This window comes from Hordeum vulgare, chromosome 2H (assembly GCF_904849725.1).
Source record: "Hordeum vulgare subsp. vulgare chromosome 2H, MorexV3_pseudomolecules_assembly, whole genome shotgun sequence".
NCBI classification, from domain to species: Eukaryota; Viridiplantae; Streptophyta; class Magnoliopsida; order Poales; family Poaceae; genus Hordeum; species Hordeum vulgare.
In genome coordinates, this window is record NC_058519.1 from 62,627,375 (window position 1) to 62,653,873 (window position 26,499).

Consider the following 26,499-nt stretch of genomic DNA (forward strand, 5'->3'; position numbering starts at 1 on the left):
AAAAGACCTGGTAGGGCTTGGAATCATCCGGAGGGGCCAATACCGGAGTGGAGGTAAGCTTCTCTTTGAGTGTAACGAAAGCCAGTTGACACTCTGGAGACCAAACATACTTGACACCCTTCTGAAGAAGACTAGAGAGCGGCTTGGCGATTTTGGAGAAGTTCTCAACGAATCTTCTGCAATATCCGGCAAGACCGAGAAAGCTTCGAAGCTGCTTCACATTCTGCGGAGGTTCCCATTCAACAATGGCCTGAACCTTGGACGGATCAACCTTAATGCCCTCGGCAGAGATAATATGCCCAAGATACACCACTTCTTTCAGCCAGAACTCGCACTTGGAAAACTTGGCATACAGCTTGTATTCTCTCAGTTTATCAAGCACCAACCTGAGATGTTTCTCATGTTCTTCCTCATCCTCAGAAAAGACCAGAATGTCATCGAGATAGAGCAAGACAAACTCATTCTTGAATGGCGAGAAAATATAGTTCATCAATCGGCAAAAAGTCGGGGGAGCATTAGCCAGACCAAAAGACATGACCGTATACTCATATGAGCCAAAACTGGTCCTGAAAGCCGTCTTTGGGATGTCTTCCTCACGAATGCGAATCTGATGATAGCCCATTCTGAGATCAAGCTTGGAGAATACTTTAGCACCTTTCAACTGCTCGAACAACTCATTTATGTTCGGAAGCGGATATTTGTTCTTGATTGTCTTCTTGTTCAATGGGCGGTAATCGACACACAGTCGTTCCGTGCCATCCTTCTTCTTGACAAACAGAACACCACATCCCCACGGAGACGAGCTTGGTCTGATCAAACCCAAACGCTCCTGCTCATCGAGTTGCCTCTTGAGTTCCTTCAACTCTTCTGGACCCAGCTTGTACGGCCGCTTGCACACTGGCTCTGTGCCTGGCTCAAGCTCAATGACGAACTCCACTTCACGGTGCGGAGGCATCCCTGGCAGCTCCTCAGGAAACACGTCCTGATATTCGCAGACTACTGGAACTTGCTCAATGGGATTGATCTCACCCTTTTCATTCAAGGAGAACAAGCGGACTGTGTCATCGCGCGCCACGAATATAATCACATCCTCCGAAGAGTGGGTCAGCTTCACTTCTTTAGCTGCGCAATCAATTGATGCTTTGTTCATGGCCAACCAGTCCATACCAAGGATCAAATCGATGTCGGACTTGCCCAAGACATACGGAGAGGCCAGAAAAGCATAATTGTCCAACTTGATAGAGACATCCGGAGCACGGGTACTCGCATGCATGAACTTGCCTGGAGAAACTACTGACAACGGACTAGGAAGCTCTTCAACAGGAACACTATGCATGGATGCAAATGGAATGGAGAGGAACGAATGCGAAGCACCAGAATCAAACAAGACTTTCGCAGGAAAATCATTGACTAAGAGATTACCCATGATCACATCCGAAGAATTTTCTGCCTCAGCTGCATTCACCATGTTGACTCGAGCTGATCTGGGGTTGAACTTCACAAGAGCGTTGCTAGGAGGTTTGCCTGGAGGAGGAGGCGGCAGACGGAGCTGAGAAGTGCATTTGTTGGCATAGTGACCCTTCTGCCCACATTTGTGACAAGTGACATCTGCTGGCTGCCGGAACTGAATCTGAGGAGGCCCTTGCTTCTGCTGCTGATATCTCTGCTGGAACCCAGGGTTGGGTGGGCGGGAAGAACCACGTCCACCTGAGTGCTTCGGTTGCTGAGAGTGCCGAGGAGGAGGAGGAGGAGAAACCCAAAACCTCTGTTGCTTCTGAACCACCTGAGTCGAAGAAGAGCTGGAATCTCTGAAACGTTTCTTGGAGTTCTCCACCCTGAGCAAGGCTGCCTCTGCTCTGAGAGCTAAGTTATAGAATTTGTCAAACTCCTCAGGATCGTGCAAAGCGAGTGCTAACTGCAAATCCTCCTTCAAGCCACCCCTGAACTGGTATATCTTGCTCTTCTGATCCGGAACATCCTGCAATGCGTACCGGGCGAGCTCGTGGAACTCAACATTGTACTTGTACACAGAATTGCTGCCCTGCTTCAAGCGCCTGAACTTCTCACGCATCTCCTCAACAAAACTGGAAGGAATGTAGTGGGACCTGAAGTCACGACAGAACTCGTCCCAAGACATCACCCTGCCACCTCTGGAGTCCTTAAGCTGCTGCCACCAAATAGAAGCCTGCCCCTTCAACTGGAATGTTGCAAACTTGACATAATCCTCTGGACGCACATTGCTACACTCGAAATGCTTGTTCATATCACGGATCCAATCTTCCGCGTCAAACGGCTGGTCGCAAGAAGTGAACGTCCTAGGCTGGTTTGACAGGAACTGACTCAGACTGGCGAAGTGATTGCCACCCTGCTGGAAATTGCCTTGCTGATGATTGGCTCTCTCCTGGATCAACTGTAACAGCATCTGAGTATTTGCATTGGTAGCTGCCATCATCGCCTGCCAGGCCTCTGCAGGAGGAGGCGGCGGCGGTGGCGGAGGAGGAGGTGGAGGAGGCATATCCTCACGCGCTGGGGTCTGACGAGTTGGTGGAGCCATCCTGAAGATGGACAGCAAATTAGTCCACAGAATATTTGAACATAAGCTGAATCGAAAGACAGAATATCTGAATAGAACTTAGCATTGCACTCGAACAACATAGCAAGAGTGCATTCTCAAAGCATCAGACGACAAAATTCCGGCAAGGCCACAGCAAACAAGTGTGAGCTAGTACTGCTCGGAACGAACGTATGATCGAGATTTCCCAAACCTCAATCAAGCGTCTGTAGGAAGATAGTCCTATAAGATACTACCAGATATTCCACCTATGAATTCCCGAAATAACTGGTCGTGCAATCAGGCACCCGGATACAAGGAGTATTTCACACAACTCCTAATCTAAACCATCACATGTATCACATCCTTCAACACACAACCAACATCTCGGACCTTCGTCTACCACAGATCCTCGTGATCACAACGATACAAAGTGTGGTAGTACCCCCGAACAATCTACACCAGTACTGGGGACGTCGGGGTTATCTCACCACTACTCGTATTGAAGCAATAACGAACACCCTTCGTTCTTAGGTACTCAGAAATCTGAATGATGGCGATGTGCGCGATAATCCCTGGAGCTCAACTCCCCTGATACTTAGAGCAGATAGGAGGCACCAGGACACGATTCCGTCACATCGAAATCATATAGATTTCGCAAACACCCGCGTGATCCTAAAAAAATTTTGAGCGGGAAAAGGAGTAGAGTTAAAGATTTCCTAAGATGGAAGCCTCACCAGAGCAAAGAAGAGGAGAAAAATGAAACCTACTCTCCGATATAACTAAGACTCAAAACATATACTACACTCGACTCGGCCAAATACGATCACACAAAGGCTCCTATGGTCGTAAGGCTCTGATTACCAACTTGTAACGACCAAGATGCGGTCCTTTCCGATCTGGGGGTCGAGGCCCCCGAATAGGAAAGAAGCGCATCTAAGTGTTTTGCAAGCAAGTAAACATAGCACATAATACTAAATAAAGTAGACAATCTGGGGTTCAACTGTCTTCTTATTAATGATACAGAGTACAACGCAGATACAAACAATGTAGTTCCGGTACGGACTACAAAACAAGGAAAATGCTATGCTACCCGCTGCAGGCCCACGATCACGACCACGGCTCAGACCTCTGGATAGTTCACGAAAAGGCAATCTGTCTCCTCGTCGTACTGCCACGCCAGCTGGGTGCCGTCGGGATCATCTGCCTCTGGGGTACCTGTACCTGCTGGGAGTGTCGGAGGAATCCGTGAGCCACGGGGACTCAGCAATCTAAGACCTTGGTGCCAGAACTAGTCATGTTATTGGGTAAGGAAGGGGTGAAGTGTTTCAGGTTGTTGCATCCTAAGTTTGAACAAGTGGCTAGCTTACGCGAAGGAGAAGTGACAGTGTTCTATACTAACGATCGTGATTACTTGATCAGAAAGTGATCCTGAACACCTACCTACGGCATTCATAACCCCACCGTGTTCCCGATCGAAGAGAGATCTTCGAAGAGACAGTCACGGTTACTCACACAGTTGGCATATTTTATTAGTTTTTGTTTAAGTTTTCTGTACCGGATGTTAACAAAATATTCCAAGTTGCCACATAACCGCGGGCACGGCTTTCTGAAAGATTAAACCCTGCAGGGGTGCTCCAACTAGTCCATCACAAACGAACACAGGCCGCAAAGTCATCCTCTATCACGAATCTCGTGATCTCGTCAGATTCCTTAGAGGAAAACCTCAACTCTGGGGAAAACCAAAGCCTCACCGGGATTCCTATACGCAAGATATACCGCTAAGGCAAGGCAAGGCTAGCAGGACCTCCCGTCGTGTCGACGACCCTGATAAGAGCCGCGTATCTCAGTCTCAGGACACGACAGATGAGCTAGACGTCGGGAAGGCTAAACCTCTGGGTGACCAGTGGGGCCCCGGACATCGCTCAGGTGGGACCAACACTCATGGGGAGCACTGGCCCGGGTTGTTGATTAAATTCCTCGGGGTAGCTATTCCCTATGCAGATTATTATGTGATTAGCAGATTAAAACCAAAGTTGGGTCCTGCCGGACAAGCCTTAGCACTACGCGATTTATCAAGGGGGTCCCCATAACAACCCCGAACGTGTTAGGAGCGATCATTATGGAATCAAACACCGGTAACCGGTAACTAAGGCGGCAATAACGGAACAAGACACCCGGCAAAAGGGCTAGGCCTCCCGTCATTTACCTAATATATAGATACATTAATTAAATAACAGAAATTAAGATAATGATATCAAGCTCATGGCAACTCAAGAGTTATATACACCTGCAACTACAATGCTAACATTAGTAGCTGAGCAAGCCTACCTAGCCATGCAAATTTGCTAGGAAAGAGTAAGGTGTTTGGGCTCATGGCATATGAAGAGGCAATATACTTTCAGAGGTAGGCAGCGAGCAATATGACGTGGAATCGAAACTAACATAACAAGTCTAGATATGGGATCAAGGTCATGTCATCTTGCCTGTGATATCCTCAGCTTGGAATGGTTCTGGATCGTCCTACACGTACTCTCCTGACTCCACGTAATCGGTCTCCGCTCCCGGTGCTACCCAACACAAGAATGACAGCCAATGAACAGCAGCACCACAAAATGCAGCAATCACATGATGCATGAGATGAAAGTTGAGCATGCACCACTATTTCTAACACTAGCACAAGCAAGATAAACTACAACGAGTTCCTGGACAGAACTTTGCTCTAAACTATTTGGACATGCATGGAAATGATATTGACAGATGCATCTCGTAAAAACGGTGCAAAACCATATAAAGAACTTTGCAAACGGAGCTACGGATCAACGGGAACCAACGAGACACGATATGAAGCCCTACGTGAAAGATTCATCACCACACACACAATTGGCGCAAATCTGGTGTTTCCAGGTTGCCAAGACATATATTAACCCAACATGAATGAAATGGAGCAAGGTAGAACACCCCAACAACAATTAAACACAAACTTTGAACAAAATGTCAAAACTACGCAATCTGCCAATTTCTGCATCTTAGCTGTTTGAGAGCAACATGCAACATAGCTACAGGTCTTCAAACATGACAAACAATATATGTGGATGTTGCCAACCAAGAACACTACCATCTCCAGCAAGAATCACAGCAAAAGGAATTAAACTCTAGAAGATACAAGGCCACAAACTTTCCCAAAACCATCAGTTCTCAGGGACTTAGTGAAAATTTCTGCACCTGAGTTTCTGTTTCTGTTCTGAAGCCTTTTGACAGCAATCAAAACACAAGCTACTGGACTCCAAATGACTTGAAAATTTACAGGAAGCTGCACAAAAATACCAGGTTCAAAACACTAGCACTGAACTAAGTCCAGTTCTCAACATACTGACCTGCACAACCTTATCTACAGGGGAAGAAAATGTTTTCAGCGTTCCAGACTTAGTGAAATTTTCAGAGTTCGAAATTCTGGAATTTTTCCAGCCACATGCCCACTTTGTCTAGGCATAGTTTGCACACACAAGTTCCCAAGAGGTGTTTGACACCACTATGGTATTGAGCACAAACCCCTACAGCTAACACACCAAGATCCATGCCTTTGGGCTCCATCTATACCATGGAAACAAAGCCCAAACTTTCAACAAAATGAAAAATGCAAATCCAAAAGGTATACTTTTAAGATGACAATGCATAGGAGGGTTTCATGTGCACAATGACAAAGTGACATGGGGGTTTGAACCCCATGTTTGTGTCATGCACATCAACAACTCCAACACACACAATTCCTCTCAAGCACTAGCATCAAGCTCACACACAAGAAATCTTTATATAACAAGAGAGTATACACACCCCCCACACATGGGCATGTGATGGTGCACACTCTCCCAAGCACCACTAGTATCTTCCTAGTATTCATGTCACCATCATTGTGCAAACTACCACAACAAACCCCATCCTCACATGCTAACACAATAGCTATCTTGTGCTACTCCTCGCCTCAAGACAAGTGATGAGGGGGAGGCACCCACACCCCACTATAACAAGGCAGATAATAAAATCTACAAGATCCCTTAGACCACCTTAATCTCCCAAAGATGGGCTCCACAAGAGTAGCTAGTGCATCCTATCTCCTTAAGGCACAACACACACAATGAAAACACCTCACATGCACAACTCCTACCAAGTGTACTCCACACCACTAGATGCAATCCACAAGGCTCACCATGCTAGCAATACCACATCTAATCACTTGCAAGTGTGCAACTCACACACAAGGGAACTGCTACTAACTACACTAGCAGGAGAAAAAAAAATGAACTTAAATCCAGCTTGCTGCCCACGCCCAAGGAAGAGGTAGAACAACTAAAGGCAGCAAGAAAAGAAGGGAAAAAAAATAGCTACAGCAAATAACAGGGTCCTGGGATTCGAACCCTGCATCCCCTGGTACAGGGGGCACCACCTAGCCACTGCACTAGCATGACCATCTCGACAGAAAGGGGGAGGAGTACAGGGAAATATGTCCCTTCTCCTCTTGCATAGGATCAACAGGGAAAAAATCTGACAACAAAAATATACTCCGCGCCGAGGGGGATTCGAACCCACAACCTCTCATCAGGCGCATGCATATGACAGAGAGATACTACCATCAGGCTACGATGTCATTACTGACAGAGGGAGGATACTCACGAAGGTAAAGCTACAGAAACCGGCTCCTGTCTACAGCGAGAATAAACAGCGACAGAGAACTGCCAGCTACGCGCTTGCCGGCGTTGCTAAGCTGCGCTGCCGGCAACGAGGGGGGTCCTCTTACCACGGGGCTGCTGCCGAGAGGGGGGAGGAAACCCTCCTCCTACTACCACGAGACTACCTATGAACTGCACTAGCAGGATCCCAAGAAAGCTTCGGCTTTGGTTCACATGGCAGCAACTCCCGTCAGAGAAGGAGGCGCTCGTCCTCCTGACGAAGCGGACCCTCGCGCTGGGTGGAGGCGCTGCTCCTGCTACCTCTCCCTACCAGCAGCAAGGCCCACCACATCACTACGCCACCCTCGCCCGCTAACTATGCGACGAACAACAGCAGAGAAGGACCGACGCTCCTAGTGCAGACCATGACCGAACCGCGGAGGAGGAGGCAAGGGCGGAGAACCTCACCTTGGGGAGAAGAGGGGGCGCCGTACGGGGAGGAGGAGCGCCGGAGAGGAAGAAGACGGGCCGACGAAGTCGTTCCGCCGAAGACCGAAGAAGAGGACGTAGTTCGCCCGGTTCGCCCCGTTGACGAGGACGAGCTCGACGGGAGGGTCGCTCCCCGGGGCTCCTAACGCCGGGAATGGGACGCGGGGAGCCGCCCCGAGCCCCCGGACATGGCGGCCGGGCCGCCCGACGACGCCCGCGGAAGACACCCGCGACTCTCTCCCTCTGCACCCTCTGCTTTCTTACCTGACAGAGAAGAAGGAAGAGAGATGGGAACGAGATGGGTTTGGGAGAGGTGGCGGCGGCGGCTGAGGGGAGGAGAGGAACCCTAGGCTTCGGGCACGGACGCCAACGCATCTTATATGGGGCCCTCGACGTGCTGCTCACGGCGCCGTCAGCTCTCTCTCTCTCTCACATGCTGACGGAAAGCAGACAAACAGGGGAGGGGGAGGACGCCGTGAAGAAAGAATGGAGAGGAGAGGCCGCGCGTGGGCTCTCTCTGGAGGGAGCAGATGGGCCAGGAGGGAGGAAAGAGGCCCAAGCTGCCCAGGAGGAAGGGAAAAAGAAAAAAATATTGGGGAGGGGATCCCTATTTAGTATATAAACACACTCAAGAAAAAAACCCACAAAATAATCTACTGGGGCAAAAATCAAAAGGAAAATCCTGCTGACCTTAAGGAATTTTTGCCCAATAGGGAAAAATAGGAATGCAATATTTGGAGACGTTCGAAAATAATGCAAAACAGGAATTTAAGCTACTGTTTTGAATTAATTTGCACCACTAAAATCAAAGAGCAAACCAGAAAAATTGCACCCCCTCATAAACACATTTTTATCTAACCATGGGGCATTTTAGAATCATATTTGGGAAGAAGGAGTTTTGACAAGAATAAAAATAGGAGGGGAAAAGGAGTTTGAAAGCAAGAGCTTAAAAGAGTAGCACTCCTCTTGCATCACACACCGTTATCACATGCTCACAAGGTAGTGCAAAACCACCACTTAACCTTAGCAAGATCACATGCACTCACAACACCACAACACTACTCCTATCAAACTCAAATGCAACATGATCATGGCATGCAATCATAAGTATGGCAAGGAATGATATGTAATTCATGCATGCAAGGGAAGTAAGCACTAGGGAACACACATGAATTCATGGCACAAAATGATATCACCAAGATCTCTACAAGGTGGCCCCACATGGAAGGTTACAAGAAGGGAAAGTTCTACACTTGGGGCATTATAAACTCTCCCACACTACAAAGAAGATCTCGACCCCGAGATCTAAGACTGAAAGAAATCGGGAAATTCGGAACGGAGGTGATCCTCACGTTCCCACGTAGCCTCTTTATCGGAATGGTGTGACCACTGCACTTTGAGAAACTTGACAGACTTGTTACGGGTCTTGCGCTCAGTCGCCTCGAGAACCGCAACTGGATGCTCGCGATAAGAGAGGTCAGGCTGGAGATCGATATCCTGAAGATGCACGGTGCGCTCGGGGTTCTTGAAACACCTCCGAAGCTGAGAAACATGGAACACATCATGGACATTTGCAAAGGTTGACGGAAGCTCGAGCTGGTACGCGAGGTCACCCCTCTTGCCAACCACTCTGAACGGACCAACGAAACGAGGCGCAAGCTTGCCTTTGATGCCAAAACACTGCATACCCTTCATAGGCGACACCTTGAGGTAGACAAAATCATCAAGCTCATACGACATGTCACGGTGCTTGCTATCGTAATAGCTCTTCTGACGGGACTGAGCTGCTCTGAGGTTGTCGCGAATGATCCGACACATCTCCTCAACTTCTTCTATCATATCATTGCCAAGGATCTGACGCTCGCCTGTCTGGGACCAGTTGAGCGGAGTACGGCACTTCCTGCCATAGAGAATCTCGAACGGAGCCTTGCCGGAACTAGCTTGATAACTGTTGTTATACGAGAACTCCGTGAAAGGCAGACAATCCTCCCACTTCATGCCAAACGAGATAACGCAGGCTCTCAGCATGTCCTCAAGAACTTGATTCACTCTCTCCACTTGACCACTAGACTGAGGATGGAACGCTGTGCTGAAGCGGATCTTCGTGCCCATAGCAGACTGAAACGAGTCCCAGAACTTGGAAGTGAAGATACTCCCGCAATCTGATGAGATCATCATGGGTACACCGTGCAACGAGACAATCCTCGAGGTGTACAACTCTGCCAGCTGAGCTGCTGAAATGGACTCCTTGACTGGAAGGAAATGCGCCACTTTACTCAATTTGTCGATGACGACGAACATAGCGTCATTGCCCTTCTTGGACTTCGGAAACCCTGTGACGAAGTCCATCTCAATGTGATCGAACTTCCACTCGGGAATCGGCAAAGGCTGCAAGAGGCCCGCTGGTCTTTGATGTTCTGCTTTCACCCTTCGACATACATCACACTCATTGACGAATTGAGCAATTTCACGCTTCATACGGGTCCACCAGAACGACTGCTTCAAGTCATGGTACATCTTAGAACTTCCCGGATGAATAGAAAGCAGAGAATTATGAGCTTCTTCCCTGATCACCTTCCTGAGATCACCTTTCGGGACGACAAGGCGGTCCTCGAAAAACAAAGTGTCCCTGGCATCCACAGTGAAACACTTATACTTGGGAAGGCTCTTTCCCACACCAATCTTGACCTTCTTCACCATAGTATCAAGTAGCTGAGCTGCTCTGACCTGATCTTCCAAGGTAGGAGAGATCTGAAGGTTCGCAAGAAAACCCTGAGGAACCAGCTGAAGATTGAGCTTCCTGAAAGACTCAGAAAGACCCGACTGGAGAGGTTGCAGAATCAGACTGTTGCAATATGCCTTCCTGCTCAATGCATCTGCCACAACATTTGCCTTGCCTGGCGTGTACTCAACACTCGGATTAAAATCCTGGAGCATTTCCACCCAACGTGTTTGCCGAAGATTCAAGTTAGGCTGAGTGAAGATATACTTGAGGCTCTTGTGATCGGTGAACACTTCCACCTTACGTTCCAACAAGAGATGTCTCCAAGTCATCAAGGCGTGCACAACAGCTGCTAGCTCGAGATCGTGCACAGGATAGTTCTTCTCCGCAGGCTTCAGCTGCCTGGAGGTATAAGCAACCACCTTCCTATCTTGCATCAAGACTGCACCAAAGCCCTGAAGGGAAGCATCGCAAAAGACCTGGTAGGGCTTGGAATCATCCGGAGGGGCCAATACCGGAGTGGAGGTAAGCTTCTCTTTGAGTGTAACGAAAGCCAGTTGACACTCTGGAGACCAAACATACTTGACACCCTTCTGAAGAAGACTAGAGAGCGGCTTGGCGATTTTGGAGAAGTTCTCAACGAATCTTCTGCAATATCCGGCAAGACCGAGAAAGCTTCGAAGCTGCTTCACATTCTGCGGAGGTTCCCATTCAACAATGGCCTGAACCTTGGACGGATCAACCTTAATGCCCTCGGCAGAGATAATATGCCCAAGATACACCACTTCTTTCAGCCAGAACTCGCACTTGGAAAACTTGGCATACAGCTTGTATTCTCTCAGTTTATCAAGCACCAACCTGAGATGTTTCTCATGTTCTTCCTCATCCTCAGAAAAGACCAGAATGTCATCGAGATAGAGCAAGACAAACTCATTCTTGAATGGCGAGAAAATATAGTTCATCAATCGGCAAAAAGTCGGGGGAGCATTAGCCAGACCAAAAGACATGACCGTATACTCATATGAGCCAAAACTGGTCCTGAAAGCCGTCTTTGGGATGTCTTCCTCACGAATGCGAATCTGATGATAGCCCATTCTGAGATCAAGCTTGGAGAATACTTTAGCACCTTTCAACTGCTCGAACAACTCATTTATGTTCGGAAGCGGATATTTGTTCTTGATTGTCTTCTTGTTCAATGGGCGGTAATCGACACACAGTCGTTCCGTGCCATCCTTCTTCTTGACAAACAGAACACCACATCCCCACGGAGACGAGCTTGGTCTGATCAAACCCAAACGCTCCTGCTCATCGAGTTGCCTCTTGAGTTCCTTCAACTCTTCTGGACCCAGCTTGTACGGCCGCTTGCACACTGGCTCTGTGCCTGGCTCAAGCTCAATGACGAACTCCACTTCACGGTGCGGAGGCATCCCTGGCAGCTCCTCAGGAAACACGTCCTGATATTCGCAGACTACTGGAACTTGCTCAATGGGATTGATCTCACCCTTTTCATTCAAGGAGAACAAGCGGACTGTGTCATCGCGCGCCGCGAATATAATCACATCCTCCGAAGAGTGGGTCAGCTTCACTTCTTTAGCTGCGCAATCAATTGATGCTTTGTTCATGGCCAACCAGTCCATACCAAGGATCAAATCGATGTCGGACTTGCCCAAGACATACGGAGAGGCCAGAAAAGCATAATTGTCCAACTTGATAGAGACATCCGGAGCACGGGTACTCGCATGCATGAACTTGCCTGGAGAAACTACTGACAACGGACTAGGAAGCTCTTCAACAGGAACACTATGCATGGATGCAAATGGAATGGAGAGGAACGAATGCGAAGCACCAGAATCAAACAAGACTTTCGCAGGAAAATCATTGACTAAGAGATTACCCATGATCACATCCGAAGAATTTTCTGCCTCAGCTGCATTCACCATGTTGACTCGAGCTGATCTGGGGTTGAACTTCACAAGAGCGTTGCTAGGAGGTTTGCCTGGAGGAGGAGGCGGCAGACGGAGCTGAGAAGTGCATTTGTTGGCATAGTGACCCTTCTGCCCACATTTGTGACAAGTGACATCTGCTGGCTGCCGGAACTGAATCTGAGGAGGCCCTTGCTTCTGCTGCTGATATCTCTGCTGGAACCCAGGGTTGGGTGGGCGGGAAGAACCACGTCCACCTGAGTGCTTCGGTTGCTGAGAGTGCCGAGGAGGAGGAGGAGGAGAAACCCAAAACCTCTGTTGCTTCTGAACCACCTGAGTCGAAGAAGAGCTGGAATCTCTGAAACGTTTCTTGGAGTTCTCCACCCTGAGCAAGGCTGCCTCTGCTCTGAGAGCTAAGTTATAGAATTTGTCAAACTCCTCAGGATCGTGCAAAGCGAGTGCTAACTGCAAATCCTCCTTCAAGCCACCCCTGAACTGGTATATCTTGCTCTTCTGATCCGGAACATCCTGCAATGCGTACCGGGCGAGCTCGTGGAACTCAACATTGTACTTGTACACAGAATTGCTGCCCTGCTTCAAGCGCCTGAACTTCTCACGCATCTCCTCAACAAAACTGGAAGGAATGTAGTGGGACCTGAAGTCACGACAGAACTCGTCCCAAGACATCACCCTGCCACCTCTGGAGTCCTTAAGCTGCTGCCACCAAATAGAAGCCTGCCCCTTCAACTGGAATGTTGCAAACTTGACATAATCCTCTGGACGCACATTGCTACACTCGAAATGCTTGTTCATATCACGGATCCAATCTTCCGCGTCAAACGGCTGGTCGCAAGAAGTGAACGTCCTAGGCTGGTTTGACAGGAACTGACTCAGACTGGCGAAGTGATTGCCACCCTGCTGGAAATTGCCTTGCTGATGATTGGCTCTCTCCTGGATCAACTGTAACAGCATCTGAGTATTTTCATTGGTAGCTGCCATCATCGCCTGCCAGGCCTCTGCAGGAGGAGGCGGCGGCGGTGGCGGAGGAGGAGGTGGAGGAGGCATATCCTCACGCGCTGGGGTCTGACGAGTTGGTGGAGCCATCCTGAAGATGGACAGCAAATTAGTCCACAGAATATTTGAACATAAGCTGAATCAAAAGACAGAATATCTGAATAGAACTTAGCATTGCACTCGAACAACATAGCAAGAGTGCATTCTCAAAGCATCAGACGACAAAATTCCGGCAAGGCCACAGCAAACAAGTGTGAGCTAGTACTGCTCGGAACGAACGTATGATCGAGATTTCCCAAACCTCAATCAAGCGTCTGTAGGAAGATAGTCCTATAAGATACTACCAGATATTCCACCTATGAATTCCCGAAATAACTGGTCGTGCAATCAGGCACCCGGATACAAGGAGTATTTCACACAACTCCTAATCTAAACCATCACATGTATCACATCCTTCAACACACAACCAACATCTCGGACCTTCGTCTACCACAGATCCTCGTGATCACAACGATACAAAGTGTGGTAGTACCCCCGAACAATCTACACCAGTACTGGGGACGTCGGGGTTATCTCACCACTACTCGTATTGAAGCAATAACGAACACCCTTCGTTCTTAGGTACTCAGAAATCTGAATGATGGCGATGTGCGCGATAATCCCTGGAGCTCAACTCCCCTGATACTTAGAGCAGATAGGAGGCACCAGGACACGATTCCGTCACATCGAAATCATATAGATTTCGCAAACACCCGCGTGATCCTAAAAAAATTTTGAGCGGGAAAAGGAGTAGAGTTAAAGATTTCCTAAGATGGAAGCCTCACCAGAGCAAAGAAGAGGAGAAAAATGAAACCTACTCTCCGATATAACTAAGACTCAAAACATATACTACACTCGACTCGGCCAAATACGATCACACAAAGGCTCCTATGGTCGTAAGGCTCTGATTACCAACTTGTAACGACCAAGATGCGGTCCTTTCCGATCTGGGGGTCGAGGCCCCCGAATAGGAAAGAAGCGCATCTAAGTGTTTTGCAAGCAAGTAAACATAGCACATAATACTAAATAAAGTAGACAATCTGGGGTTCAACTGTCTTCTTATTAATGATACAGAGTACAACGCAGATACAAACAATGTAGTTCCGGTACGGACTACAAAACAAGGAAAATGCTATGCTACCCGCTGCAGGCCCACGATCACGACCACGGCTCAGACCTCTGGATAGTTCACGAAAAGGCAATCTGTCTCCTCGTCGTACTGCCACGCCAGCTGGGTGCCGTCGGGATCATCTGCCTCTGGGGTACCTGTACCTGCTGGGAGTGTCGGAGGAATCCGTGAGCCACGGGGACTCAGCAATCTAAGACCTTGGTGCCAGAACTAGTCATGTTATTGGGTAAGGAAGGGGTGAAGTGTTTCAGGTTGTTGCATCCTAAGTTTGAACAAGTGGCTAGCTTACGCGAAGGAGAAGTGACAGTGTTCTATACTAACGATCGTGATTACTTGATCAGAAAGTGATCCTGAACACCTACCTACGGCATTCATAACCCCACCGTGTTCCCGATCGAAGAGAGATCTTCGAAGAGACAGTCACGGTTACTCACACAGTTGGCATATTTTATTAGTTTTTGTTTAAGTTTTCTGTACCGGATGTTAACAAAATATTCCAAGTTGCCACATAACCGCGGGCACGGCTTTCTGAAAGATTAAACCCTGCAGGGGTGCTCCAACTAGTCCATCACAAACGAACACAGGCCGCAAAGTCATCCTCTATCACGAATCTCGTGATCTCGTCAGATTCCTTAGAGGAAAACCTCAACTCTGGGGAAAACCAAAGCCTCACCGGGATTCCTATACGCAAGATATACCGCTAAGGCAAGGCAAGGCTAGCAGGACCTCCCGTCGTGTCGACGACCCTGATAAGAGCCGCGTATCTCAGTCTCAGGACACGACAGATGAGCTAGACGTCGGGAAGGCTAAACCTCTGGGTGACCAGTGGGGCCCCGGACATCGCTCAGGTGGGACCAACACTCATGGGGAGCACTGGCCCGGGTTGTTGATTAAATTCCTCGGGGTAGCTATTCCCTATGCAGATTATTATGTGATTAGCAGATTAAAACCAAAGTTGGGTCCTGCCGGACAAGCCTTAGCACTACGCGATTTATCAAGGGGGTCCCCATAACAACCCCGAACGTGTTAGGAGCGATCATTATGGAATCAAACACCGGTAACCGGTAACTAAGGCGGCAATAACGGAACAAGACACCCGGCAAAAGGGCTAGGCCTCCCGTCATTTACCTAATATATAGATACATTAATTAAATAACAGAAATTAAGATAATGATATCAAGCTCATGGCAACTCAAGAGTTATATACACCTGCAACTACAATGCTAACATTAGTAGCTGAGCAAGCCTACCTAGCCATGCAAATTTGCTAGGAAAGAGTAAGGTGTTTGGGCTCATGGCATATGAAGAGGCAATATACTTTCAGAGGTAGGCAGCGAGCAATATGACGTGGAATCGAAACTAACATAACAAGTCTAGATATGGGATCAAGGTCATGTCATCTTGCCTGTGATATCCTCAGCTTGGAATGGTTCTGGATCGTCCTACACGTACTCTCCTGACTCCACGTAATCGGTCTCCGCTCCCGGTGCTACCCAACACAAGAATGACAGCCAATGAACAGCAGCACCACAAAATGCAGCAATCACATGATGCATGAGATGAAAGTTGAGCATGCACCACTATTTCTAACACTAGCACAAGCAAGATAAACTACAACGAGTTCCTGGACAGAACTTTGCTCTAAACTATTTGGACATGCATGGAAATGATATTGACAGATGCATCTCGTAAAAACGGTGCAAAACCATATAAAGAACTTTGCAAACGGAGCTACGGATCAACGGGAACCAACGAGACACGATATGAAGCCCTACGTGAAAGATTCATCACCACACACACAATTGGCGCAAATCTGGTGTTTCCAGGTTGCCAAGACATATATTAACCCAACATGAATGAAATGGAGCAAGGTAGAACACCCCAACAACAATTAAACACAAACTTTGAACAAAATGTCAAAACTACGCAATCTGCCAATTTCTGCATCTTAGCTGTTTGAGAGCAACATGCAACATAGCTACAGGTCTTCAAACATGACAAACAATATATGTGGATGTTGCCAACCAAGAACACTACCATCTCCAGCAAGAATCACAGCAAAAGGAATTAAACTCTAGAAGATACAAGGCCACAAACTTTCCCAAAACCATCAGTTCTCAGGGACTTAGTGAAAATTTCTGCACCTGAGTTTCTGTTTCTGTTCTGAAGCCTTTTGACAGCAATCAAAACACAAGCTACTGGACTCCAAATGACTTGAAAATTTACAGGAAGCTGCACAAAAATACCAGGTTCAAAACACTAGCACTGAACTAAGTCCAGTTCTCAACATACTGACCTGCACAACCTTATCTACAGGGGAAGAAAATGTTTTCAGCGTTCCAGACTTAGTGAAATTTTCAGAGTTCGAAATTCTGGAATTTTTCCAGCCACATGCCCACTTTGTCTAGGCATAGTTTGCACACACAAGTTCCCAAGAGGTGTTTGACACCACTATGGTATTGAGCACAAACCCCTACAGCTAACACACCAAGATCCATGCCTTTGGGCTCCATCTATACCATGGAAACAAAGCCCAAACTTTCAACAAAATGAAAAATGCAAATCCAAAAGGTATACTTTTAAGATGACAATGCATAGGAGGGTTTCATGTGCACAATGACAAAGTGACATGGGGGTTTGAACCCCATGTTTGTGTCATGCACATCAACAACTCCAACACACACAATTCCTCTCAAGCACTAGCATCAAGCTCACACACAAGAAATCTTTATATAACAAGAGAGTATACACACCCCCCACACATGGGCATGTGATGGTGCACACTCTCCCAAGCACCACTAGTATCTTCCTAGTATTCATGTCACCATCATTGTGCAAACTACCACAACAAACCCCATCCTCACATGCTAACACAATAGCTATCTTGTGCTACTCCTCGCCTCAAGACAAGTGATGAGGGGGAGGCACCCACACCCCACTATAACAAGGCAGATAATAAAATCTACAAGATCCCTTAGACCACCTTAATCTCCCAAAGATGGGCTCCACAAGAGTAGCTAGTGCATCCTATCTCCTTAAGGCACAACACACACAATGAAAACACCTCACATGCACAACTCCTACCAAGTGTACTCCACACCACTAGATGCAATCCACAAGGCTCACCATGCTAGCAATACCACATCTAATCACTTGCAAGTGTGCAACTCACACACAAGGGAACTGCTACTAACTACACTAGCAGGAGAAAAAAAAATGAACTTAAATCCAGCTTGCTGCCCACGCCCAAGGAAGAGGTAGAACAACTAAAGGCAGCAAGAAAAGAAGGAAAAAAAAATAGCTACAGCAAATAACAGGGTCCTGGGATTCGAACCCTGCATCCCCTGGTACAGGGGGCACCACCTAGCCACTGCACTAGCATGACCATCTCGACAGAAAGGGGGAGGAGTACAGGGAAATATGTCCCTTCTCCTCTTGCATAGGATCAACAGGGAAAAAAACTGACAACAAAAATATACTCCGCGCCGAGGGGGATTCGAACCCACAACCTCTCATCAGGCGCATGCATATGACAGAGAGATACTACCATCAGGCTACGATGTCATTACTGACAGAGGGAGGATACTCACGAAGGTAAAGCTACAGAAACCGGCTCCTGTCTACAGCGAGAATAAACAGCGACAGAGAACTGCCAGCTACGCGCTTGCCGGCGTTGCTAAGCTGCGCTGCCGGCAACGAGGGGGGTCCTCTTACCACGGGGCTGCTGCCGAGAGGGGGGAGGAAACCCTCCTCCTACTACCACGAGACTACCTATGAACTGCACTAGCAGGATCCCAAGAAAGCTTCGGCTTTGGTTCACATGGCAGCAACTCCCGTCAGAGAAGGAGGCGCTCGTCCTCCTGACGAAGCGGACCCTCGCGCTGGGTGGAGGCGCTGCTCCTGCTACCTCTCCCTACCAGCAGCAAGGCCCACCACATCACTACGCCACCCTCGCCCGCTAACTATGCGACGAACAACAGCAGAGAAGGACCGACGCTCCTAGTGCAGACCATGACCGAACCGCGGAGGAGGAGGCAAGGGCGGAGAACCTCACCTTGGGGAGAAGAGGGGGCGCCGTACGGGGAGGAGGAGCGCCGGAGAGGAAGAAGACGGGCCGACGAAGTCGTTCCGCCGAAGACCGAAGAAGAGGACGTAGTTCGCCCGGTTCGCCCCGTTGACGAGGACGAGCTCGACGGGAGGGTCGCTCCCCGGGGCTCCTAACGCCGGGAATGGGACGCGGGGAGCCGCCCCGAGCCCCCGGACATGGCGGCCGGGCCGCCCGACGACGCCCGCGGAAGACACCCGCGACTCTCTCCCTCTGCACCCTCTGCTTTCTTACCTGACAGAGAAGAAGGAAGAGAGATGGGAACGAGATGGGTTTGGGAGAGGTGGCGGCGGCGGCTGAGGGGAGGAGAGGAACCCTAGGCTTCGGGCACGGACGCCAACGCATCTTATATGGGGCCCTCGACGTGCTGCTCACGGCGCCGTCAGCTCTCTCTCTCTCTCACATGCTGACGGAAAGCAGACAAACAGGGGAGGGGGAGGACGCCGTGAAGAAAGAATGGAGAGGAGAGGCCGCGCGTGGGCTCTCTCTGGAGGGAGCAGATGGGCCAGGAGGGAGGAAAGAGGCCCAAGCTGCCCAGGAGGAAGGGAAAAAGAAAAAAATATTGGGGAGGGGATCCCTATTTAGTATATAAACACACTCAAGAAAAAAACCCACAAAATAATCTACTGGGGAAAAAATCAAAAGGAAAATCCTGCTCACCTTAAGGAATTTTTGCCCAATAGGGAAAAATAGGAATGCAATATTTGGAGACGTTCGAAAATAACGCAAAACAGGAATTTAAGCTACTGTTTTGAATTAATTTGCACCACTAAAATCAAAGAGCAAACCAGAAAAATTGCACCCCCTCATAAACACATTTTTATCTAACCATGGGGCATTTTAGAATCATATTTGGGAAGAAGGAGTTTTGACAAGAATAAAAATAGGAGGGGAAAAGGAGTTTGAAAGCAAGAGCTTAAAAGAGTAGCACTCCTCTTGCATCACACACCATTATCACATGCTCACAAGGTAGTGCAAAACCACCACTTAACCTTAGCAAGATCACATGCACTCACAACACCACAACACTACTCCTATCAAACTCAAATGCAACATGATCATGGCATGCAATCATAAGTATGGCAAGGAATGATATGTAATTCATGCATGCAAGGGAAGTAAGCACTAGGGAACACACATGAATTCATGGCACAAAATGATATCACCAAGATCTCTACAAGGGCGGTAATCGACACACAGTCGTTCCGTGCCATCCTTCTTCTTGACAAACAGAACACCACATCCCCACGGATTCGAGCTTGGTCTGATCAAACCCAAACGCTCCTGCTCATCGAGTTGCCTCTTGAGTTCCTTCAACTCTTCTGGACCCAGCTTGTACGGCCGCTTGCACACTGGCTCTGTGCCTGGCTCAAGCTCAATGACGAACTCCACTTCACGGTGCGGAGGCATCCCTGGCAGCTCCTCAGGAAACACGTCCTGATATTCACAGACTACTGGAACTTGCTCAATGGGATTGATCTCACCCTTTTCATTCAAGGAGAACAAGCGGACTGTGTCATCGCGCGCCGCGAATATAATCACATCCTCCGAAGAGTGGGTCAGCTTCACTTCTTTAGCTGCGCAATCAATTGATGCTTTGTTCATGGCCAACCAGTCCATACCAAGGATCAAATCGATGTCGGACTTGCCCAAGACATACGGAGAGGCCAGAAAAGCATAATTGTCCAACTTGATAGAGACATCCGGAGCACGGGTACTCGCATGCATGAACTTGCCTGGAGAAACTACTGACAACGGACTAGGAAGCTCTTCAACAGGAACACTATGCATGGATGCAAATGGAATGGAGAGGAACGAATGTGAAGCACCAGAATCAAACAAGACTTTCGCAGGAAAATCATTGACTAAGAGATTACCCATGATCACATCCGAAGAATTTTCTGCCTCAGCTGCATTCACCATGTTGACTCGAGCTGATCTGGGGTTGAACTTCACAAGAGCGTTGCTAGGAGGTTTGCCTGGAGGAGGAGGCGGCAGACGGAGCTGAGAAGTGCATTTGTTGGCATAGTGACCCTTCTGCCCACATTTGTGACAAGTGACATCTGCTGGCTGCCGGAACTGAATCTGAGGAGGCCCTTGCTTCTGCTGCTGATATCTCTGCTGGAACCCAGGGTTGGGTGGGCGGGAAGAACCACGTCCACCTGAGTGCTTCGGTTGCTGAGAGTGCCGAGGAGGAGGAGGAGGAGAAACCCAAAACCTCTGTTGCTTCTGAACCACCTGAGTCGAAGAAGAGCTGGAATCTCTGAAACGTTTCTTGGAGTTCTCCACCCTGAGCAAGGCTGCCTCTGCTCTGAGAGCTAAGTTATAGAATTTGTCAAACTCCTCAGGATCGTGCAAAGCGAGTGCTAACTGCAAATCCTCCTTCAAGCCACCCCTGAACTGGTATATCTTGCTCTTCTGATCCGGAACATCCTGCAATGCGTACCGGGCGAGCTCGTGGAACTCAACATTGTACTTGTACACAGAATTGCTGCCCTGCTTCAAGCGCCTGAACTTCTCACGCATCTCCTCAACAAAACTGGAAGGAATGTAGTGGGACCTGAAGTCACGACAGAACTCGTCCCAAGACATCACCCTGCCACCTCTGGAGTCCTTAAGCTGCTGCCACCAAATAGAAGCCTGCCCCTTCAACTGGAATGTTGCAAACTTGACATAATCCTCTGGACGCACATTGCTACACTCGAAATGCTTGTTCATATCACGGATCCAATCTTCCGCGTCAAACGGCTGGTCGCAAGAAGTGAACGTCCTAGGCTGGTTTGACAGGAACTGACTCAGACTGGCGAAGTGATTGCCACCCTGCTGGAAATTGCCTTGCTGATGATTGGCTCTCTCCTGGATCAACTGTAACAGCATCTGAGTATTTGCATTGGTAGCTGCCATCATCGCCTGCCAGGCCTCTGCAGGAGGAGGCGGCGGCGGTGGCGGAGGAGGAGGTGGAGGAGGCATATCCTCACGCGCTGGGGTCTGACGAGTTGGTGGAGCCATCCTGAAGATGGACAACAAATTAGTCCACAGAATATTTGAACATAAGCTGAATCAAAAGACAGAATATCTGAATAGAACTTAGCATTGCACTCGAACAACATAGCAAGAGTGCATTCTCAAAGCAAACAAGTGTGAGCTAGTACTGCTCGGAACGAACGTATGATCGAGATTTCCCAAACCTCAATCAAGCGTCTGTAGGAAGATAGTCCTATAAGATACTACCAGATATTCCACCTATGAATTCCCGAAATAACTGGTCGTGCAATCAGGCACCCGGATACAAGGAGTATTTCACACAACTCCTAATCTAAACCATCACATGTATCACATCCTTCAACACACAACCAACATCTCGGACCTTCGTCTACCACAGATCCTCGTGATCACAACGATACAAAGTGTGGTAGTACCCCCGAACAATCTACACCAGTACTGGGGACGTCGGGGTTATCTCACCACTACTCGTATTGAAGCAATAACGAACACCCTTCGTTCTTAGGTACTCAGAAATCTGAATGATGGCGATGTGCGCGATAATCCCTGGAGCTCAACTCCCCTGATACTTAGAGCAGATAGGAGGCACCAGGACACGATTCCGTCACATCGAAATCATATAGATTTCGCAAACACCCGCGTGATCCTAAAAAAATTTTGAGCGGGAAAAGGAGTAGAGTTAAAGATTTCCTAAGATGGAAGCCTCACCAGAGCAAAGAAGAGGAGAAAAATGAAACCTACTCTCCGATATAACTAAGACTCAAAACATATACTACACTCGACTCGGCCAAATACGATCACACAAAGGCTCCTATGGTCGTAAGGCTCTGATTACCAACTTGTAACGACCAAGATGCGGTCCTTTCCGATCTGGGGGTCGAGGCCCCCGAATAGGAAAGAAGCGCATCTAAGTGTTTTGCAAGCAAGTAAACATAGCACATAATACTAAATAAAGTAGACAATTTGGGGTTCAACTGTCTTCTTATTAATGATACAGAGTACAACGCAGATACAAACAATGTAGTTCCGGTACGGACTACAAAACAAGGAAAATGCTATGCTACCCGCTGCAGGCCCACGATCACGACCACGGCTCAGACCTCTGGATAGTTCACGAAAAGGCAATCTGTCTCCTCGTCGTACTGCCACGCCAGCTGGGTGCCGTCGGGATCATCTGCCTCTGGGGTACCTGTACCTGCTGGGAGTGTCGGAGGAATCCGTGAGCCACGGGGACTCAGCAATCTAAGACCTTGGTGCCAGAACTAGTCATGTTATTGGGTAAGGAAGGGGTGAAGTGTTTCAGGTTGTTGCATCCTAAGTTTGAACAAGTGGCTAGCTTACGCGAAGGAGAAGTGACAGTGTTCTATACTAACGATCGTGATTACTTGATCAGAAAGTGATCCTGAACACCTACCTACGGCATTCATAACCCCACCGTGTTCCCGATCGAAGAGAGATCTTCGAAGAGACAGTCACGGTTACTCACACAGTTGGCATATTTTATTAGTTTTTGTTTAAGTTTTCTAATACCGGATGTTAACAAAATATTCCAAGTTGCCACATAACCGCGGGCACGGCTTTCTGAAAGATTAAACCCTGCAGGGGTGCTCCAACTAGTCCATCACAAACGAACACAGGCCGCAAAGTCATCCTCTATCACGAATCTCGTGATCTCGTCAGATTCCTTAGAGGAAAACCTCAACTCTGGGGAAAACCAAAGCCTCACCGGGATTCCTATACGCAAGATATACCGCTAAGGCAAGGCAAGGCTAGCAGGACCTCCCGTCGTGTCGACGACCCTGATAAGAGCCGCGTATCTCAGTCTCAGGACACGACAGATGAGCTAGACGTCGGGAAGGCTAAACCTCTGGGTGACCAGTGGGGCCCCGGACATCGCTCAGGTGGGACCAACACTCATGGGGAGCACTGGCCCGGGTTGTTGATTAAATTCCTCGGGGTAGCTATTCCCTATGCAGATTATTATGTGATTAGCAGATTAAAACCAAAGTTGGGTCCTGCCGGACAAGCCTTAGCACTACGCGATTTATCAAGGGGGTCCCCATAACAACCCCGAACGTGTTAGGAGCGATCATTATGGAATCAAACACCGGTAACCGGTAACTAAGGCGGCAATAACGGAACAAGACACCCGGCAAAAGGGCTAGGCCTCCCGTCATTTACCTAATATATAGATACATTAATTAAATAACAGAAATTAAGATAATGATATCAAGCTCATGGCAACTCAAGAGTTATATACACCTGCAACTACAATGCTAACATTAGTAGCTGAGCAAGCCTACCTAGCCATGCAAATTTGCTAGGAAAGAGTAAGGTGTTTGGGCTCATGGCATATGAAGAGGCAATATACTTTCAGAGGTAGGCAGCGAGCAATATGACGTGGAATCGAAACTAACATAACAAGTCTAGATATGGGATCAAGGTCATGTCATCTTGCCTGTGATATCCTCAGCTTGGAATGGTTCTGGATCGTCCTGCACGTACTCTCCTGACTCCACGTAATCGGTCTCCGCTCCCGGTGCTACCCAACACAAGAATGACAGCCAATGAACAGCAGCACCACAAAATGCAGCAATCACATGATGCATGAGATGAAAGTTGAGCATGCACCACTATTTCTAACACTAGCACAAGCAAGATAAACTACAACGAGTTCCTGGACAGAACTTTGCTCTAAACTATTTGGACATGCATGGAAATGATATTTACAGATGCATCTCGTAAAAATGGTGCAAAACCATATAAAGAACTTTGCAAACGGAGCTACGGATCAACGGGAACCAACGAGACACGATATGAAGCCCTACGTGAAAGATTCATCACCACACACACAATTGGCGCAAATCTGGTGTTTCCAGGTTGCCAAGACATATATTAACCCAACATGAATGAAATGGAGCAAGGTAGAACACCCCAACAACAATTAAACACAAACTTTGAACAAAATGTCAAAACTACGCAATCTGCCAATTTCTGCATCTTAGCTGTTTGAGAGCAACATGCAACATAGCTACAGGTCTTCAAACATGACAAACAATATATGTGGATGTTGCCAACCAAGAACACTACCATCTCCAGCAAGAATCACAGCAAAAGGAATTAAACTCTAGAAGATACAAGGCCACAAACTTTCCCAAAACCATCAGTTCTCAGGGACTTAGTGAAAATTTCTGCACCTGAGTTTCTGTTTCTGTTCTGAAGCCTTTTGACAGCAATCAAAACACAAGCTACTGGACTCCAAATGACTTGAAAATTTACAGGAAGCTGCACAAAAATACCAGGTTCAAAACACTAGCACTGAACTAAGTCCAGTTCTCAACATACTGACCTGCACAACCTTATCTACAGGGGAAGAAAATGTTTTCAGCGTTCCAGACTTAGTGAAATTTTCAGAGTTCGAAATTCTGGAATTTTTCCAGCCACATGCCCACTTTGTCTAGGCATAGTTTGCACACACAAGTTCCCAAGAGGTGTTTGACACCACTATGGTATTGAGCACAAACCCCTACAGCTAACACACCAAGATCCATGCCTTTGGGCTCCATCTATACCATGGAAACAAAGCCCAAACTTTCAACAAAATGAAAAATGCAAATCCAAAAGGTATACTTTTAAGATGACAATGCATAGGAGGGTTTCATGTGCACAATGACAAAGTGACATGGGGGTTTGAACCCCATGTTTGTGTCATGCACATCAACAACTCCAACACACACAATTCCTCTCAAGCACTAGCATCAAGCTCACACACAAGAAATCTTTATATAACAAGAGAGTATACACACCCCCCACACATGGGCATGTGATGGTGCACACTCTCCCAAGCACCACTAGTATCTTCCTAGTATTCATGTCACCATCATTGTGCAAACTACCACAACAAACCCCATCCTCACATGCTAACACAATAGCTATCTTGTGCTACTCCTCGCCTCAAGACAAGTGATGAGGGGGAGGCACCCACACCCCACTATAACAAGGCAGATAATAAAATCTACAAGATCCCTTAGACCACCTTAATCTCCCAAAGATGGGCTCCACAAGAGTAGCTAGTGCATCCTATCTCCTTAAGGCACAACACACACAATGAAAACACCTCACATGCACAACTCCTACCAAGTGTACTCCACACCACTAGATGCAATCCACAAGGCTCACCATGCTAGCAATACCACATCTAATCACTTGCAAGTGTGCAACTCACACACAAGGGAACTGCTACTAACTACACTAGCAGGAGAAAAAAAAATGAACTTAAATCCAGCTTGCTGCCCACGCCCAAGGAAGAGGTAGAACAACTAAAGGCAGCAAGAAAAGAAGGAAAAAAAAATAGCTACAGCAAATAACAGGGTCCTGGGATTCGAACCCTGCATCCCCTGGTACAGGGGGCACCACCTAGCCACTGCACTAGCATGACCATCTCGACAGAAAGGGGGAGGAGTACAGGGAAATATGTCCCTTCTCCTCTTGCATAGGATCAACAGGGAAAAAAACTGACAACAAAAATATACTCCGCGCCGAGGGGGATTCGAACCCACAACCTCTCATCAGGCGCATGCATATGACAGAGAGATACTACCATCAGGCTACGATGTCATTACTGACAGAGGGAGGATACTCACGAAGGTAAAGCTACAGAAACCGGCTCCTGTCTACAGCGAGAATAAACAGCGACAGAGAACTGCCAGCTACGCGCTTGCCGGCGTTGCTAAGCTGCGCTGCCGGCAACGAGGGGGGTCCTCTTACCACGGGGCTGCTGCCGAGAGGGGGGAGGAAACCCTCCTCCTACTACCACGAGACTACCTATGAACTGCACTAGCAGGATCCCAAGAAAGCT